An 18,810-nucleotide genomic window follows, 5' to 3' on the forward strand; every position below is an offset into this window, starting at 1 on the left:
TTGGAGAAACATAATAGTTTATGTTCTCTGTCTACATTATAGATGAAAAGAAATTACAAAGACCTTGAGAAATAAGGAAATAGATAAGCATTAAGTAACACTAGAAAGAAATTTAGAAAAATAGTTTGAATTGTGAGATTTTTCTAAGTACAAAAGCAGCTGAAGTTGAAATGAATGGTCATTTGTAATTTTTCAAGACTAAGACTAAAAGAATCATACCCTGGATATAACTCCTCTCAGTCTTAACTTCATTCAGTCCTGCGGAGCCTCAATTTAAAGTGGCTTTCTCAGGACAGGGCGGTACCAATCTCCTTTAATAACTACCATTTGGGTGTTCATTAACACTTCAGCCTGGATTCGCAAGGGGTCATGACAGTGAATGGGTTTGAAGTGGTTTGTAAACGATTTTTGTTAAAAATTTAAAGGACACTGGGAGCAGTGGCTAACACCTATGATCCTAGCACTTTGGGAGGCCAAGGTGGGAGGATCACTTGAGCTTAGGAGTTTGAAACCAGCCTGGGCAACATGGTGAGACCTCATCTCTACAAAAAAATACAAAAATTAGTTGGCATGGTGGCACGTGCCTTGGTTTCAGCTACTTGGGAAGCTCAGGCAGGAGGGCTGCTTGAGCCCAGGAGGAGGTTGAGGCTGCAGTGAGCTGAGATCACACCACTGCACTCCAGCCTGGGCAACAGAGTGAGACCCTGTCTCAAAAAAAAAATTTTTTTTTTAAAAACCATCATTCTCAGCAAACTACCGCAAGGACAAAAAACCAAACACCACATGTTCTCACTCATAGGTGGGAATTGAACAATGAGAACACATGGACACAGGAAGGGGAACATCACACACTGGGGACTGTTGTGGGGTGGGGAGAGGGGGAGGGATAGCATTAGGAGATACACCTAATGCTAAATGACGAGTTAATGGGTGCAGCACACCAACATGGCACATGTATACATATGTAACAAACCTGCACGCTGTGTACATGTACCCTAAAACTTAAAGTATAATTAAAAAAAAAAAAGAAAAATAACTACTATAACAAGGCTGTTTGATGTAAGTTTCTGTTTGCTTTTTTTGGAACACATACCACACACAGGTCAGCTTGGTAGCACTATCATCTAATGATTATAACTTTTGATCTTCAAACACGTAAGTTTCTGACTTGTGCAAATGAAATACAAATTGTATTTTTAGAGTAAATGCTATTTTTTTTGTAGACAGTTCTTTCTAAATATAAATCCTATGAAATGATCATAGAAGAACCTTGGTAGAGACGAGTGAAGCAACTCAAATGCATCTCAGGGGAGCTAAAAGTACAGAGTCATAGAAGGAAGGCACCAGGAAGATGCTGATATAAGAGAATGGAGAATACCCCTGCTTCACAATTAATTCCTTTGTCTTTAAAATACACACACACACACACACACACACACACACACACACACACACACACACATCTTCTCCTAAGGACTCTTTGTGGTTTGAAATGTGCTTCTCCAGCCTCAGCCTTCCAGTATCATCCTGACACCCTCTGCTCTAATGGGCCTCTTAGAAACTACACATAGTTTCCAGAAAAAGCAGGCTCTCTGAGCTGTGGCATGGGCTTCTTTCTTTACTAGGAATGTTCGCCCTCACACTCATTTGAACTTCAACTCCTACCATGCTAATTACCATTTTTGCTTTAAGAATTTATCTAGGAAGACCTTACACGCTCTTCCCCACCATCCTGCCCAGCCTGAGTTGGAAGCCACTTCACTGTGTCTGTTAGCATCCTCTGCATACCTCTATGTCTTCTCTCATCTCCTTGCTTTTGTGTCTCCTCTATAAGATTATACTGAGTTGAGAAGAGGAAGCTTATTTACTTTTGTGTCTTTGGAGCCTTGTGAAATGCCAGGCACACAGCAGGCACTCAATAAATATTAATGAGTAAAATTATGAAAAATGGATGCAGCAGCTCACTCCTGTGTACACAGATAGAGTGGAACACAAAATGAAGTACAGATGTCTCATCTTGCCCTGCACATTTTTGATTGTTAATCATTACCTGTTGAATTAAAGTACTTTAATTATTTAGCCTGGTCCTGACATGGGGAAATGACAATCCTTTATAAAATAAAAATGTAAAAATACTATAAAGCTAAATGTGATTGTCAATGTATGCTATAGGTATAAGTGTGAGAATAAGGAAATTACCATTTCTTTTTTTAAAAAACTTTTATAACTTCATTGTAACACACTGGTCCCAACAACTATAACAATTTAAAGTATTTTTTAAAAACGTAAACAGATGCAGATGTAGTGAGAAAATGAAGAATGTTTATTGATAGACTGTTCTCCATGAGTCTTTTGAATTTCTGCATGTTTTGTGAGCAAAGGCAATGACTGCCTTGTTCTAGATTATCTTTTTGAGGATATGTCAAGAAACATAGGCCTTCAAAGGTCTTCCTCTGAAGCCAAAGGAAGATTTGTTTATTCCTGTACAAAAAAGATAATGTCTCTTTCCGGGGGAAATGTCAGGCTGGATTATTGCCTATTATAAAACACTGGGGTTCCCCAAACTTGTAGTTTCCCTCCTGTGATACAACCTACTTCATGTGCAGGTGCCACCTGAACCTTTTTACATCATCTTTTGGGAATTGGGATTCAGGAGACCATCAAAAAAGCTAATACCCTCGTTAATGCAATTGCTGTGAGTAATAAACTGCCCATTGTCTCTGACCCAGCAGTCTCATGTCTTCTGCCATCATCCGTGAAACTGTGGCAGGCTAATTTGTTAGCTTACAAGTAGGGTAAAATTTCAGGCCTTTCACAGTTCTTGACAATGTCAATAAGTAGTGATATTTAACAATTCCCACGCTAAAGGTGGAGCCTTCAAAATTTTGCTGGATTTGACATTTACCCATTATTTAGTAAGACTCTGCTAAGTTTCAGTGCCATCATTCCTTGATATGAAATGCATATCAAGTCTTAATGAGATAATTTATGTAATAGTGACCAACTGGATAGTTTCACAGGGAGAGCTGAATAATCTTGTGATATATGAGAAAGAAAGAATGAATACAGACAATGTTTTCTTCACTAGAGAAAAGAAAATTAGGTAAGTGGCCCTCTTTTTTTATTATTATTATTATACTTTAAGTTTTAGGGCACATGTGCACAACGTGCAGGTTTGTTACATATGTATCCATGTGCCATGTTGGTGTGCTGCACCCATTAACTCGTCATTTAGCATTAGGTATATCTCCTCATGCTATTCCTCCCCCCTCCCCCCACCCAACAATAGTCCCCAGTGTGTGATGTTCCCCTTCCTGTGTCCATGTGTTCTTATTGTTCAATTCCCGCCTGTGAGTGAGAACATGTGGTGTTTGGTTTTTGTCCTTGTGATAGTTTGCTGAGAATGATGGTTTGTAGCTTCATCCATGTCCCTACAAAGGACATGAACTCATCATTTTTTATGGCTGCATAGTATTCCACAGTGCATATGTGCCACATTTTCTTAATCCAGTCTAACACTGTTGGACATTTGGGTTGGTTCCAAGTCTTTGCTATTGTGAATAGTGCCGCAATAAACATACCTGTGCATGTGTCTTTATAGCAGCATGATTTATAATCCTTTGGGTATATACCCAGTAATGGGATGGCTGAGTTAAATGGTATTTCTAGTTCTAGATCTCTGAGGAATCGCCACACCGACTTCCACAATGGCTGGACTAGTTTACAGTCCCACCAACAGTGTAAAAGTGTTCCTATTTCTCCACATCCTCTCCAGCACCTGTTGTTTCCTGATTTTTTAATGATGGCCATTCTAATTGGTGTGAGATGGTATCTCACTGTGGTTTTGATTTGCATTTCTCTGATGGCCAGTGATGATGAGCATTTTTTTTCATGTGCCTTTTGGCTGCATAAATGTCTTCTTTTGAGAAGTGTCTGTTCATATCCTTCGCCCACTTGTTGATGGGGCTGTTTGTTTTTTTATTGTAAATTTGTTTGAGTTCATTGTAGATTCTGGATATTAGCCCTTTGCCAGATGAGTAGTTTGCAAAAATTTTCTCCCATTCTGTAGGTTGCTTGTTCACTCTGATGGTGGTTTCTTTTGCTGTGCAGAAGCTCTTTAGTTTAATTAGATCCCATTTGTCAATTTTGGCTTTTGTTGCCATTGCTTTTGGTGTTTTAGACATGAAGTACTTGCCCATGCCTATGTCCTGAATGGTAGTGCCTAGGTTTTCTTCTAGGGTTTTTATGGTTTTAGGTCTAACATTTAAGTCTTTAATGCATCTTGAATTAATTTTTGTATAAGGTGTAAGGAAGGGATCCAATTGCCTTACACCTTATAAGTGGCCCTCTTACCAATAAAATTCACAGGACCGAATTAAACTATTAATCACAATTAATTTCCAGTAAAGATAGTTCAGTTACCTGAGAAGCGTTGTTTAAATTATTTCTCATAAGATACATAGAGTTTTGTTGTTGCTATTGTTTTGATGGCAAGAGTCTTCAAAGGATTTTTTTAAAAAAACCATAGCATGCTATCAACATAAATATGAAATGGAAAAAAATCAGAGCACTCATGTGATTTTCACAGGGGAAAAATTATTTTAGGACAGACACAAAGAAGAGAAAATGAATGACTCCTGTGGTTTTAGAATCAAGCTTTTATCCTGTTAGAGCCATTGTTAAAAAGAGTGAAGCACGTTTTAATTCTGAATATAGAAAATTGTTCTCAAAGATTTGCTGCCCCATAAAATTGCTCTAAGAGACTACTGCTATACCACAATAGGGTACTTTTAGAGATGGAAAATAAAGAGATTACAGGGTAAATAGCCTATAAACTGTGATGGTTAACATTCAGAGGATGATTCACTAGAGAATATATCTCTTATCAGAATTCTTTTGTTAAGAAAGCTTCTTTTTATTCCCTTCACTGCCGCCCCCCAACAGACAGTTGAACTGAACCTAAAAGATGCAGACATAATTTATTTTAGGGAAATCTGTTACTGGCTGTTAGAATGTGCAATAGAAAGCAGAGAAATGTGGGTCCACATAGGAAGTGTGATGCAGGGAGTATGAGCAGCAAGTCGAGACTCAGACATGTATGTCCTATTGGTAACTTTCAATTATTGACTTTTCTCAGGATTCCAGAACATTTTAACCAATATAGATATATAATTATCATAGCATGGTTCACATGATTGTATTAACAAAAATATGATAATGTAATCAATGAATGTCCCATGAATATTTTTTAAAAATTTAATTTTTATTTTAAGTTCAGGGGTTCATGTGCAGGTTTGTTACATAGGTAAACTTTTGTCATGGGGAGGTTTGTTGTACAGATTATTTCGTCACCCAGGTATAAAGCCTAGTACCCATTAGTTATTCTTCCTGATCCCCTCCCTTCTCCCACCCTCTATCCTTCTATAGGCCCCAGTGCCTGTTGTTTCCCTCTATGTGTCCATGTGTTCCCATCATTTAGCTCTCACTTATAAGTGAGAACATGCGGTATTTGGTTTTCTGTTCCTGCCAAAGTTTGCTAAGGATAATGGCCTCCAGCCCCATCCATGTTCCTGCAGAGGATATGATCTCACTCTTTTTGATGGCTGCATAGTATTCCATGGTGTATAGAGTATGTTTTGATATTTAGAAACTGTTGAGTGAATTAGCTTTTTTAGTTTAATAACAATACATTCTGATGATATTTTCTTACTGCTTCTGTATGTTTAAATTTATATGTTAATACTGCTTTAAGTTTCTGGATGAGAAGATACACGATATAAAAATAGCAAGTGTAAGGCCAAATGTCTCTGTTACTTTTCATTCTTAGTATTAATCTACGCACCCTATGGAGATAATCCCATGCACAGAGGCAGCTTGATTCTTGCTTGAAGTCCACTGGTGTGTATTACTAGGAAAAATTTGGGATTCTGCTTTTTGCTTTCTTCTGACAATTGCTGTTTTACAGAGATCAATTAAGTTTGCATGTATAAAAAGCTATGTAGCAGAAAATATAAGCATAATAATTTTTGTTCATTAAAATATTTGTGATTGAGGTATTAGTGTAAGTATTAGTATAGGATACTAGGTAGTGGTAAGATCATGGCCTAAACATTATTCACAATAGCTAAGATATGGAAACAACCTAATTGTCTGTTGACTGATGAATGAATAAAGAAAATATAGTATACACACACACACTATATGTATATATACACAAAATGGAATATTACTCAGCCTTGAAAAAGGAGGAAATCTTGCCATTTGCTAAAACAAGCCTGTCTAACCTGCAGCCCAGGACAGCTACGAATGTGGCCCAACACAAATTCATAAACTTTTTTAAACATTATGGGATTTTTTTTGCAATTTTTGTAACACTCATTAGTTATCGTTAGTGTTAGTGTATTTTATGTGTCACCCAAAACAATTCTTCTTCTTCCAATGTGGCCTAGGGAAGCCAAAATATTGGACACCCCCTGTGGACACAAATGAATCTGGAGGACATTATAATAAGTGAAATAAACCTGACACAGAAGGACAAATACAGCATCATTTCACTTATATGAGGTATCTAAAATCATCCAACTCATAGAAACAGGGTAAAATGATGCTTTTCAAGGTCTACGGGGAGGAGGAAGTGGGAAGTTGCTGTTCGACAGGTCTAAAGTTTCAGTTATGCAAGATGAATAAGTTCTAGAGGTTTGCCGTATAACATTGTCCTTTTAGCACTGTATTGTTCACCTAAAAATTTCTCAAGAAGGCGGATCTCATGTTAAGTGTTCTTACCACAGTTAGAAAGCAAAAAGATGGCCTGAAATCCTATTAAATTTCTGGGATTGTACATGCTGGAATGAAAATGAATCCTGGGCAAGTTGCATGAGTTCCCCCAGGAGAGATCTTCACATATTCTTACAGCCAGGATAGCAGAATTGTGAGGAGCTGCTTGCTTGTTTGATGAGCAGCAAAACATTTTGGGTTTAAAAATGTGCATTAATGACATATTTTACTCTGGATTTTTTTTCTTGATTGTATGCATACTCTTCATCCATTGAGAGAAATACATGCTAAAAGAGATGGCTACTATCCTACGATTAAGATACTGATATGGATTCGATTGAGCGATACTGGTTAAAAGTAAGAAATATATGGAACTCCACAATAGAAAAAGAGTTTACTCTTATGGAGATGATACTGCCTAATACCCTTGTGTACTTGTGAGGATATTCCTAGGTTCTAGATGGAAAGTGAACATTCTCTGATAGCAAAAAATAACAATAGTAAAAACAGCATTCCTTTATATGTATGTAAAACTTTGGTTTTCACCGTATTTTAAAAAATTTCTTCCACTTAACCCTTACAATAGCCTGCTGACAGCAAGCCCAATGGGAAGTATCCTTCAGGTTTTGCTGGTGATGGTGGGAGGCTTGTGTGACTATTGGCGGTTGTGCCAAATCCCAGGGCTATGACTGTGGCTTTCCTCGTTACTTCTCAGGATCTAACTAGGGGGCCTTTATCATCTCTACGTGGCTCCAGTTTTTGGCTTGGGGCCTGGTAGCCTTCAGCAGTGTCACAGGACTGTATACAGGCTGTGGTGGTCTTTGGATGTGTAAATTTAGCTAGGCTACAGCCCCAGTTATTCAATCAAATGCTCATGTAGGTGTTGTCCTGAAGGTATTTTGTAGGTGATTAAGGTCCATTATGAAGACAATTATCCTAGGTCATTTGGGCGAGCCTGATTCTGTCAGTCGAAAGTCCTGAAAAGTAGGCTGAGGATTTCCTGGTGAAGGAGAAATCCTTCAGGTGGACAGCAACTTCAGGCCATATCCTGGAGTCCCAGCTTACGCCTGCTGGAGGCCTGGTCCCTGGACTTCAGATTTGCCTAGTGTTACCCCACAATCACATATGCCAGTTCTTTGAAATAAGCCTCTTAATATTTATCTTCTATTGGTTGTGCTTCTTTGCCTGAACCCTGACTGACGCACAGGGGTGTCCACTGCGAACAAACTCAGCCATCTCAGAGCACATCCCTCTCACCACTCCCTCCTGGTTGAGATGTCCCAAGATGTGAAGGAACCACATTGGAATGGGACGTGCAAAGGAGAATGATTCTGGGAGAGCCCCTGCTGCCAAAATGCCCCCTGCTCGCAGGCCAGGGATGCTTTGTATCTTGGGGAAGTGTCAGGAGTCCGGTGGTTTTATAAGGTACTCAAAGTTCATGGGTTCTAAACTTGAAGGGGGATCCTTCCTTCCATAGGTATTTGTAAGAGAAGGAGGTGTACAGTGTATGTTTTGTTTGGAGTCCCACCGAATCTTCCTGAGTTTCTCAGTTCTCTAAGGAAGTCCAAACCTCAGAATTTTGATTTTTGGCAAGCTTTCTTAGTTTAACTGGACCTTTGCTTTAGTCTAGAAATAAAATCCATAATTGGATTAAGTGTAGCCAGGCAGTTTCTCTGAGATGTTGCAGCTGGTGGTGAACTGGTCTCTGGATGCTCATGTTGCATCTAGCGTGTGACTACTGGCATCTTGGACTACACTCCGTTGTTAGAGGATGACTCTGGACCGAATCACGTTCCTTCCAAAATGCATATGTTGAAGCCTTCACTCACAATGTGACTGTACTTGAAGACAGGACTTTTATGAAGTAATTAAGGTTAAATGAGGTCACAAGGGTGGGACCTAAGGCTATAGAAGCGATGGCTTTATAAGAAGCAGAGAAAGACAGAGAGAGCGAATGCAGTTCTCTCTCTCCTCTCTCCCTCCATGACACACACAAAGGAGTGGCCCTGTAGGACACAGTGAGAATGCGGCTGTCTGCAAGCCAGGAAGAGAGCCCTCAGACTTTCAGCTTTCAGAACTGTGAGAAAATAAATCTCTGTTGTTTACACCACCCAGTCTGTGGTATTTTGTTATGACAACATGAGTAGAGCAAGACAAAGACTGACTTTGGTAAATGTTGGAGATACCTCTTTTAGGGTCAAATAACCTTAAGGATTATTTTTATTATTTTCATTTTTTTTAAGTAAGAAGAAAAATGGACTTCTTTCACTAAATAAAGTTGAAACATATCTGAAATGATCAATGGTACTGATCACAAATGAAGAGTCAGTTCAAGACGTAAACATTTACTGAACAGCTGCCATAGTTGTATAAAATGTTTGATGAAAGAGTATGAACGAAATGGATGAATTGGGCTCCATACCCAAGGAACTAAAGCTTACTCTTCAAGAATAGTCAAAAGATAACACCTCTAGCAGTTTAATTTGCCCATCCTTTGCTGTTTATTGAAGGTATGTGTCTACTTACTACTTATATGGGCAAAAAGAAATGTGTGAGAATGCTGCTCTCCTCTTCACATGAAGCACCAAACACACAATGTTTTCCTTTTGGGGTTTTCTTCAGGTTCCTACTGGTAGATATTGCTGCAATTTTTGCTAAGACCCTGTTGAAGTTTTTGCTATTAAAATTTGCTATGGTTTTGACCTCCTCTTCTCCTCCTATGTCTCATTTGCTTTGCATTCAATGGTCACGAACAGTTCCACCACCAGCGGCTCTGAAGTTAACCTCCAAGTCAAAGTCGAAGATAGAGTACAGGGTTCCCATGCAGACTGATCTGCTTTAAACCCTAATTTGCCTTTAATGAGAAGTCACTGAAAGGCTCCAGGTTTTGTGTTTTTAAAACAGGGGATAATAATACCTACTTCATGGCTTAGGCTAAGTAAAATGTATAGTATTTATTTACTCCCGTAAATGCTCCATACACAATATTTATGTTTATCGTGGAGGAAGATATAATACTCCAAAGTAACAAATCTCCAAACTTTGGTCTGAAAACATAGTCTCTTTACTGCTAATCTGTTTTAAGGCTGTATGGTTAATTCACTAATTTGCTCATAGGGACTGTGGTCTGTGTATAATGAGATGTGTGGTCACAACTGTCATTATGCACAGTTCCTATTATTTCGAAGAGGAACATATTGCACAAGAGACATAAAAGGGTAAAGTCTACTGGCAGAGAAGAATATAGGAGCAGCTGCTGTCGTTTCAATGTCCAGTAGATCAGGAGATTTGGAAAGGGGCCTGGCAATGCTGTAGGCCTTTCGTGTCTGGAATTTGATTCTTCAGTAACCCAAAATAGGAGCAGTGGGAGTGCAGAGGGCCTCCTAATGGATTCATGAGCCTATTTTATGTTTTGAAAATATCACTACATAGAGGATGAATTGCTATGTTTGGTCTTTTTCTAACATCGTCATTATTATCAATATATTTGGCTCTGCTCCATTTCTCCTCTTAAGTCACAGTGTGTTATTTTTGGAAAACATAATCATGTCCACAGAAACTTGTGTTTTCCATAAATCCTAGAAGACATAAAATGTGGATAGAAAGTGCAAGTGGATAAGCATATAACTGGCGGGATTATCTTTACGTAAATATACTTAATGAAACAGAAAGTAGGACCAAAACAATTTTAAGCAAATATTAAAAGCCTCAAATGACACATATATGTTTGTATATATACGTATATATGTGCGTGTATGTTTGTATGTATGTATCTACTATCTATATCTACCCATCAGGCTATCTAGATAAAAAGATAAAATTGAATCCTATGAAATTACAGTAGATCACACCTCTTCTGTAAAATATAAGTAATTTCACACAGTTCAACTTAAAATACATAGATGGAATGAAGAATTAGGTGGTTATTATAAGACTTTCTCTTGTCATTTCATTTGCTTTTATTTAAATTATTTTTTCCTGCAGCTTCATTCTTATGTGAAAGCAGGATCTTAATATAAACAGAGTTGCAGCACTAATCACGTTGACATTGCAGATGTGTCTAACCTTATTCGTAGTCCCAAGTAATTGCCACAATGCAAATTTTAGCACGTATCTCTATCGTGTATTACTGCTTTGTATTTAACATTTTTCCTCTGATGAGTTCCAAATCACAGAAGGAATGCACATTTGTCGCAACAAGTGAGATAATACAATATAAAGGTGAACAAAGGCAAAGTGAATCTTCCCTCCTTGCCCTCCCTTCCTTCTCTGTCACCCCTGAAGTATCTCTACATCTCTATTTAGTTTTCCCTTAGGGGAATCCTATCTCACAGGAGGATGTGTGGCCCGCCTCCCTCCCTTCTTTCTTCCTTGTTCTGTCTTTCATTTCCCATTAACCGTTGCCTTGCTTTTCTCGGTGCAGTGTGTTGACTCCCCTGATTTACTGCATTGCAAGTTATTGTTCTGGGGGTAGGAATTAAGGGGAACAGAGCAGGCAGCTCATTCCCCTTTCATTCCTATGGGTGTCAGATTTGACCACAATGACCTCAGAAAAAAAATATCAGAGAAGAGGGATTACCTTGCCACCTCTCCATCTTACCTTTTTTTTTTTTTTATCTGGACACTCAAACCCTGCTAGTGGCATGACACCTGATATGGTTTGGCTCCGTGTACTCACCCAAATCTCATCTTGAATTGTAATCTCCATGTGTTGGGGGAGGGTCCTGGTGGAAAGTGCCCGAATCATGGGGGTGGGCTTTCCCCTTGCTGTTCTCATAATAGTGAGTTCTCATGAGACCTAGTGGTTTAAAAGTGCGTGACACTTTCCCCTTGCGCTCTGTCTCCTTCCTGCCACCATGAGAAGACATGCCTTGCTTCCTCCCCACCTTCCGCCATGATTGTAAATTTCCCGAGGACTCCCAGTCATGCTTCCTGTTAATCCTGTGGAACTGTGAGTCAACTAAACCTCTTTTCTTCATAAATTATCCAGTCTCGGATAGTTCTTTATAGCAGTGTGAGAATGGACTAAGACAAGCATGAACCCTATTGTGAACTGTGCAGGGGAGGGATCCAGATTGTGTGCTCCTTATGAGAATCTAATGCCTGATGATCTGTCACTGTCTCCCATCACCTCCAGATGGGACCATCTATCCACCTGAAGGGGCCTTTGCCTCAAATGACACAGCAACACACTTTGCCTCCCTCACCTCGCTCAGGGCCAACATAGCCTGAAAACTGCACATACACTTTGGCTGCACTGCAGATTTCTGATCAGGAATATCCGTTCTAGGCTACCTTTTTCATTTCTCTTTCCAGCTGGCTCTTGCTGCTGACTACTGGCCTCTGTATTTTTCCTTGGATTTTCTTTTATTGATTTCTCAAGGTCACACACTCCAGGCCATGGGCTTTCTTTCTGACCTCCTCCCTGGGTGTCTCTCCCATCCCTACTCCGCTACCAGAGCTCTCCCTGGGTCAAACACCTGCCACTCCTGGCCTTCTTCTTCTGCTGGTGGCTCCTCCCTTTGGCACTACATCCTCTTGGTGGCAGGTCACATGCTTAACTGAGGTAGTAACCTGTATGTATATTGCTTTTAAGTGTCATAATATTTTCACATATAATTACTTCATTTAATTCTGAAAATAGCATTGAGAATTGAGAGTAAGACTTGTTCCTACTTAGCACTCGGAAAAACTGAACCTGGAGGAGTTTGCATGATTTTGCTAATGCCTTTGCTAGGATTGTTAGATTACAGTGAGGTCTAAAACCCAGATTGCCCAATTCCTAGTTTGTGTATTTGCTCCTGTGTACCATGCTCTAGATGTCCTCTGTGCTGTGCTTTGTAGCTTCTGAAACACCATGATCCTTTTAAAGACAAGGCTTTCCTTAGGTTCCCCTATCCCATCACTTAACCCCCAAGATGAAACCCAGCTTGCTTATTAAAAAAATGCAATCTCTAGAAATTCTTTAATTTCCACCTAAAGAAAATGCCCATCAAGGTTAGAGGGTTTCCTTTTCTCCTAATTTATTTATTTCTTGTTTTTGGCATAAACCATGCTTCTATTTGGGACTTTCCAATCATACTGCACTGGGTCAGTAAGCATAGAAACATTAGGGGCAACTTTTTTATACTCCCAGGGCACAGCAGGACAACGATCTAGCCTTCTCACAGCCTTTCATTAAATACTATTTTGAACATCCCTATAAGGACATATGTTAAACCTGGAAACTCCCACACAGTGACAACTTTCAATTAATTACATGTATATTTTTCCCTCGGTATGATCCTTTTTCATTACTACATAAAACAATGGCTGATAAGGGCACCTCAAACTTTGGAACTTCACAAGTCACTTAATGTCTCTTGGGCTTGAGTTTCCTCATCTGTAAAATAAAGTAGTGCCCTTGTCAGGTGCAAGTTTGGAGGTCAGGTAGGCATGAAGTAGTCTTGACACTGTCTATCTGCGTTAAGATGAAGCTACTGTGTTCTAGTAATCAGGTGAAACATGCTTGATGCTATACTAGTATCTTGCAATTTATTTTTTTATGTGTCACAGTCATATGGTTAGGCTTTGTGTCCCCACTCAAATCTCATCTTGAATTGTAATCTCCATAATCCCCACCTAGGAGAGACCAGGTGTAGGTAATTGAATCATGGGGGCATTCTCCCCCATGCTGTTCTCATGAAATCTGAAGGTTTTGTCAGGGTCTCCTCCCACTTCGCTCAGCACTTCTCCTTCCTGATGCCCTTGTGAAGAAGGTGCCTTGATTCCCCTTCACCTTCCACCATAATTTTAAGTCTCCTGAGGCCTCTCCAGCCATGCAGAACTGTGGGTCAATTAAACCTCTTTTTTTAAATAAATTACCCAGTCTCAGGTTTTTAGCAGTGTGAGAATGAAGAATGTAGAATGCTTTGACTCATCAAGTCAGGATTATTCAAACCAGGTAGTGTTGTCCTTCAACTGTGCATCCCCTCAAGAGGTAGGTTCTGGTAAGGAGCTGTCCATCACAGGACATCTGCAATTTGCCTTCAGGTCCTCAGGAGCTGACAGCAGCCCATTTGTTGCCACTGACAACTGTCTGATCTAGGAGATGTGACCATTCCTCAGTTTTGCATGACAATTTGTTCTTAAAGATTTTTCAAAAATATACTAAAAATGATATAATTTATCATCACAAAAAAGGGTGTTGGATGGTGGAGACCGTACAGTATTATCACTATATTCCCTATTCACTGGAACACACAGTACAGGGTAAAAGTATCTTGCAATTGAATTGAGTTAACCAAGATACAGGCTGAGAGTATGTAACTCTGGAACAACAAACATGAAATTACCTTTACAGAGAGGGTCTCTCTGACAACGCTAAGTTTCCACCCTCTGTGGTTAATTTTCCCTTCACTCTGCTTTATTTGTCTTTATGGCATGAGCACCCTTTAGCATTCTACTAAATATATTCTTGTGTGTATATATATATATTTATTAAATATATTCGAGTATGTATGTATTTGTTAAATATATGGTAGTCTCCATATTTTTTGTTTGTTGCCTGCCTCCTCTTTGCAAATGTATCTCCATGAAGGCAGACTTTGTATATCATACATATCACATAGAAGATGTTCACTAAACATTTATTTTGTCTTGAAGCATAACAAAGTCAAGGTAACTTAAATGGCAGTGGGATATTCTTAGGGAAATCAGGAGATCTGAGGTTCCTTCTGACTTTGCTGTCCAGTACCTCTGCATTTTTCTCACAAAACTGGAAAAAGTGAATAGTGTTGTCTGGAATTTAAGCATATATCAGAATCACCCAAAGATTTGCAAAACACAGATTCTTGGGGTTTACCCAGAGAACTTCTGGCTCAGGAGGTCTGGGGTGGCACTTACATTTCTTTTTATAAATTAATTTATTTTTAATTAACCAAAATGGTGTATATTGATTGTGTACAACATTGTGTTTTGAAATAGATATATATATATAAAATGGAATGGTTAAATCAAGCTAATTAGTATATGCATTACCTCACATACTTAACATTTTTTTATAGAGACAGAACTTAAAATCCACTCTCTTAGCAATTTTCAAGAATACATTTTTATTAACTATAGTTATCATGTTGTATAATAGATCTCTTGAACTTGTTCCTCCTATGTAACTGAAATTTGGTATATTTTGACTAACCTCTCCCCAGTCCCTCAGCTCCCCACCAGCCTCTAGTAACCACCAGTGGACTCTATGCTTCTGTGGGTTCAACTTTTTAAGATTCCATATGTAAGTGAGATTACATGGTATTTTTTTCTGCTCTGTGTCTGGCTTGTTTCACTTAACATAATATTGTCCAGGTTCATCCATGTTGTAATACATGATGGATTTCCTTCTTTTTAGAGGCTGAATACTACTCTACTCGTTTGTGTGTATGTACCACATTTTCTTTATCCGTTCATCTCTTGATGGACACTTAGGTTGATTCCTTATCTTAGCTACTGTGAATAATGCTACGGTAAGCATGACAGTATAGATATATCTTTGATATACTGATTTCATTTCCTTTGGCTAAATAACCAATACTGGGATTGCTGGACCCTATGGTAGTTTTATTTTTAATTTTTTGAAGGACCTCCATACTGTTTTCTATAATGGTTTTACTAATTTACATTTCCATTAGCAGTTGTGCAAGGGGTTCCTTTTCTACATATCCTCACTAACACTTATTAATTTTTGTCTTTTTGACAATAACCATTGTGATATCTCATTGAGGCTTTTATTTGTTTTTCCTTGATAATTAGTGATGTTGAGCATTTTTCATGTACCTGTTGGCCATTCTTCTTTTGAGAAGTGTCTATTCAGGTCCTTTGACCATTAAAAAAAACAGGTTATTTGTTTTCTTGCTTTTTAGTTGTTTGAGTTCCTTATATACTTTAGATATTAACTCCTTATAAGATGGATGGTTGTAAATATCTTCTACCATTCTGTAGGTTGTCTCTCCACACTGTTGATTGTTTCCTTTGCTGTACAGAAGCTTTTTAGTTTGATGTAATCCCATTTGCCTATTTTCATTTTCATTTCCTGTGGTTTTCAGGTCATATAATATCAGAAGAATCATTGCATAGGCCAATATCATGGAGCTCTTCCTCTATGTGTTCTTGTAGTAGTTTTACAGTTCTAGGTCTTACATTTAATTCTTTAATCCATTGTTAGTTGATTTTTGTATATTATGTGAGATGTGTCTAAATTCATTCTTCTGCATATGGATATACAGTTTTCCCAACACCATTTATTGAAGAAACTGTTCTCGGCACTTTTGTCAAAAATCAATTGACCATAAATGTGTGGATTTATTTCTGAGCTCTCTATTCTATTCCATTGGTCTATGTGTCTGTTTTTACAATAGTGCCATATTGTTTTGATTACTTAGCTTTGTAGTATATTTTGAAGTCAGGTAGTGTGATGCTTCCAGCTTTGTTCCTTTTGTTCAACATTACTTTGGCTATTCAGGATCTTTTGTGATTCCATCAGAATTTTAGAATTGTTTTTTCAATTTTATAAAAAATGTCATTGGAATTTCGATAGATATGGCATTGAGTCTGTAGATAGCTTTGAATGGCACTGACACTTTAATAATATTAATTCCTCCAATCCATAAACACAGGATATCTTTTCATTTATTTGTGTCTTATTCAATTTCTTTCATCAATGTTATGTGGTTTTCTGTGTACAGGTCTTTCACCTCCTTGGTTGAATTTATTTCTAAGTATTTGATTTATTTAATTTTCTGTAGCCCTTATAAATAGGATTATTTGGTTGATTTATTTTTTTGTTAGTGTATGAAAACACTACTGACTTTTGATTTTGTATCCTGCAACTTTACCGAATTCATTAGTTTTAACAGTTTTGTCTGTTTTGTGTGTGTGTGTGTGTGTGAAGTCTTAGGGTTTTCTATATATAAGATCATGTTGTCTGCAAACAGGGACTATTTAACTTCTTCCTTTTCAATTTGATGCCCTTTATTTCTTTTTTGTTCCTGCTTACTTTGGCTAGGCTTTTCCAGTACTATGTTACATAGAAGTGGGGCATCCTTGTCTTGTTCTGTATCTTAGAGAAAAATTTTCAACTTTTCACTCTTGAGTATGCTGTTAACTGTGGGTTTGTCATAGATGGCCTTTCCTGTGTTGAGGTATGTTCTTTCTATACCTAATTTATTGAGGTTTTTCTTATTATGAAAGGATGTTGAATTTTGTCCAATGCTTTTTCTGCATTCTGAGATGATTATATAATTTTTGTCCTTCGTTCTGTTAATGTGGTACGTTACATTTGCATATGTTGTGAGTATAAGATTTGCCTATGTTGAATGACCCTTGAATCCCTAGGATAAATCCCACTTGATCATGGTGAATGATCCTTTTAGTGTCTTGTTGAATTCTGTTTGCTAGTTTTCCGTTGAGGATTTTTGTATCTATGTTTATCAAAGATAAGGGCTTGTAATTTACTTGTAGGTCTTTGGTTTTGATATCATGGTAATGCTGGCCTTGTAAAATAAGTTTGCAAGTATTTTCTCTTCTTCGATGTTTTGGAAGAGTGACGAGAGTTTGGGAATGACTGGTGTTCCCTATTTTTTAAATGTTTGGCTGAGTTCAGTTGTGAAGGCATCAGGTCCTAGGCTTTTCACTGATGGGGGACTTTTATTACTGATTCAATCTTTGTACTTGTTATTGTTGTGTTCACATTTTCTATTTCTTCATGATTCAGTCTGGATAGATTGTATGTGTTTAGGAATTTTGCCATTTCTTCTAGGTTATCCAATTTGTTGGTGTATAATTGTTATAGCAGTGTCTTACGATCCTTTGCATTACTGTGGTGGTAATGTCATCAGTTGTGATGTCTCCTCTTTCAGTTCTCATTTTATTTACTTGAGTCTCTTCTCTGTTTTTCTTAGTCTAGGTAAAAGTTTGTTGATTTTGTTTATCTTTCAAAAAAAACCCAACTTTTAGTTCTGTTGCTCTTTTCTATTGTTTTTCTTGTCTCTAATTCATTTACTTTGAGTCTGATCTTTAATAGTCCTTCCTTCTGCTAACTTTAGGGTTATTTTGTTGTTCTTTTTGTAGTTTTTTGAGGTGTGACATTAGGTCGTTTGAAACATTTCTTCTTTTTTGGTGTAGGCGTTTATTGGTATTAGCTAACCTTTGAACTGCTTTTGCTGCTCCTCATAAATTTTGGTATGCTGTGTCCCTTATTCGTCTCAAGGTATTTTTAAATTTCTCTGTTAATTTCTTCACTGGTCCATTTGTTTTTCAAAAGCATGCTGCTTAATTTCCATGTATTTGTGAATTTTCTAAAATTCCTCTTATTATTAATTTATAGTTTTATACCATTGTGGTCAGAAAAGAGACTTGACAGGATTTCAATCCTCTTAAATTTGTTCATACTTGTATTGTGGCCTAACATGTGATCTAACATGGAATGGTCCATGCGTGCTTAGAAAAATGTATATTCTGCTGCTATTGTATGGAATGCTTTGTATATGTCTGTTAAATCCATTTAGTCTAAGGTATAGTTTAAGTCCAATGTTTCCTTATTGATTTTTTTTTCTCTGGATGATCTATCCATTGCCAAAAGTAAGATATTGAAGTCTCTTATTATTATTGTTTTAGAGTCTATCTCTCCCTTCAAGAATTTATTAATATTTGCTTTATTTTTTTAGGTGCTCCAATTTGGGGTGCACATATGTTTATAATTGTATTCTCTTGATGAATTTACTCCATTGTCATTATATAATGATCTTATTTGTTTCATTTTACAGTTTTAGACTTAAAGTCTATTTTATATGATACATGTATAGCTACCCCTGTTCTCTTTTGGTTTCTATTTGCATGGAATATGTTTTTCTATCATTTTACTTTCAGTCTATGTGTGTCCTTAAAAATGAAGTGAGTCTCTTATACGCAGCTTATAGTTGTGTCTTTAGTTTTAATACCTTCAGCTATTCCATGTTTTTGATTGACAATTTTAGTCTTTTTTCATCCAAAGTAATTATTGATAAG

At 37.6% G+C, this 18,810-nt stretch overlaps 1 protein-coding gene across 1 annotated transcript in view; it reads right to left on the minus strand.

Annotated features, from left to right (window-relative positions):
- The window catches only part of DOK6 (docking protein 6), a 433,588-nt gene that overhangs the window by 24,413 nt on the left and 390,365 nt on the right, over positions 1–18,810 (minus strand). The gene's annotated exons all lie outside the window — the stretch shown is intronic.

Source organism: Nomascus leucogenys, chromosome 4 (genome assembly GCF_006542625.1).
Source record: "Nomascus leucogenys isolate Asia chromosome 4, Asia_NLE_v1, whole genome shotgun sequence".
NCBI classification, from domain to species: domain Eukaryota; kingdom Metazoa; phylum Chordata; class Mammalia; order Primates; family Hylobatidae; genus Nomascus; species Nomascus leucogenys.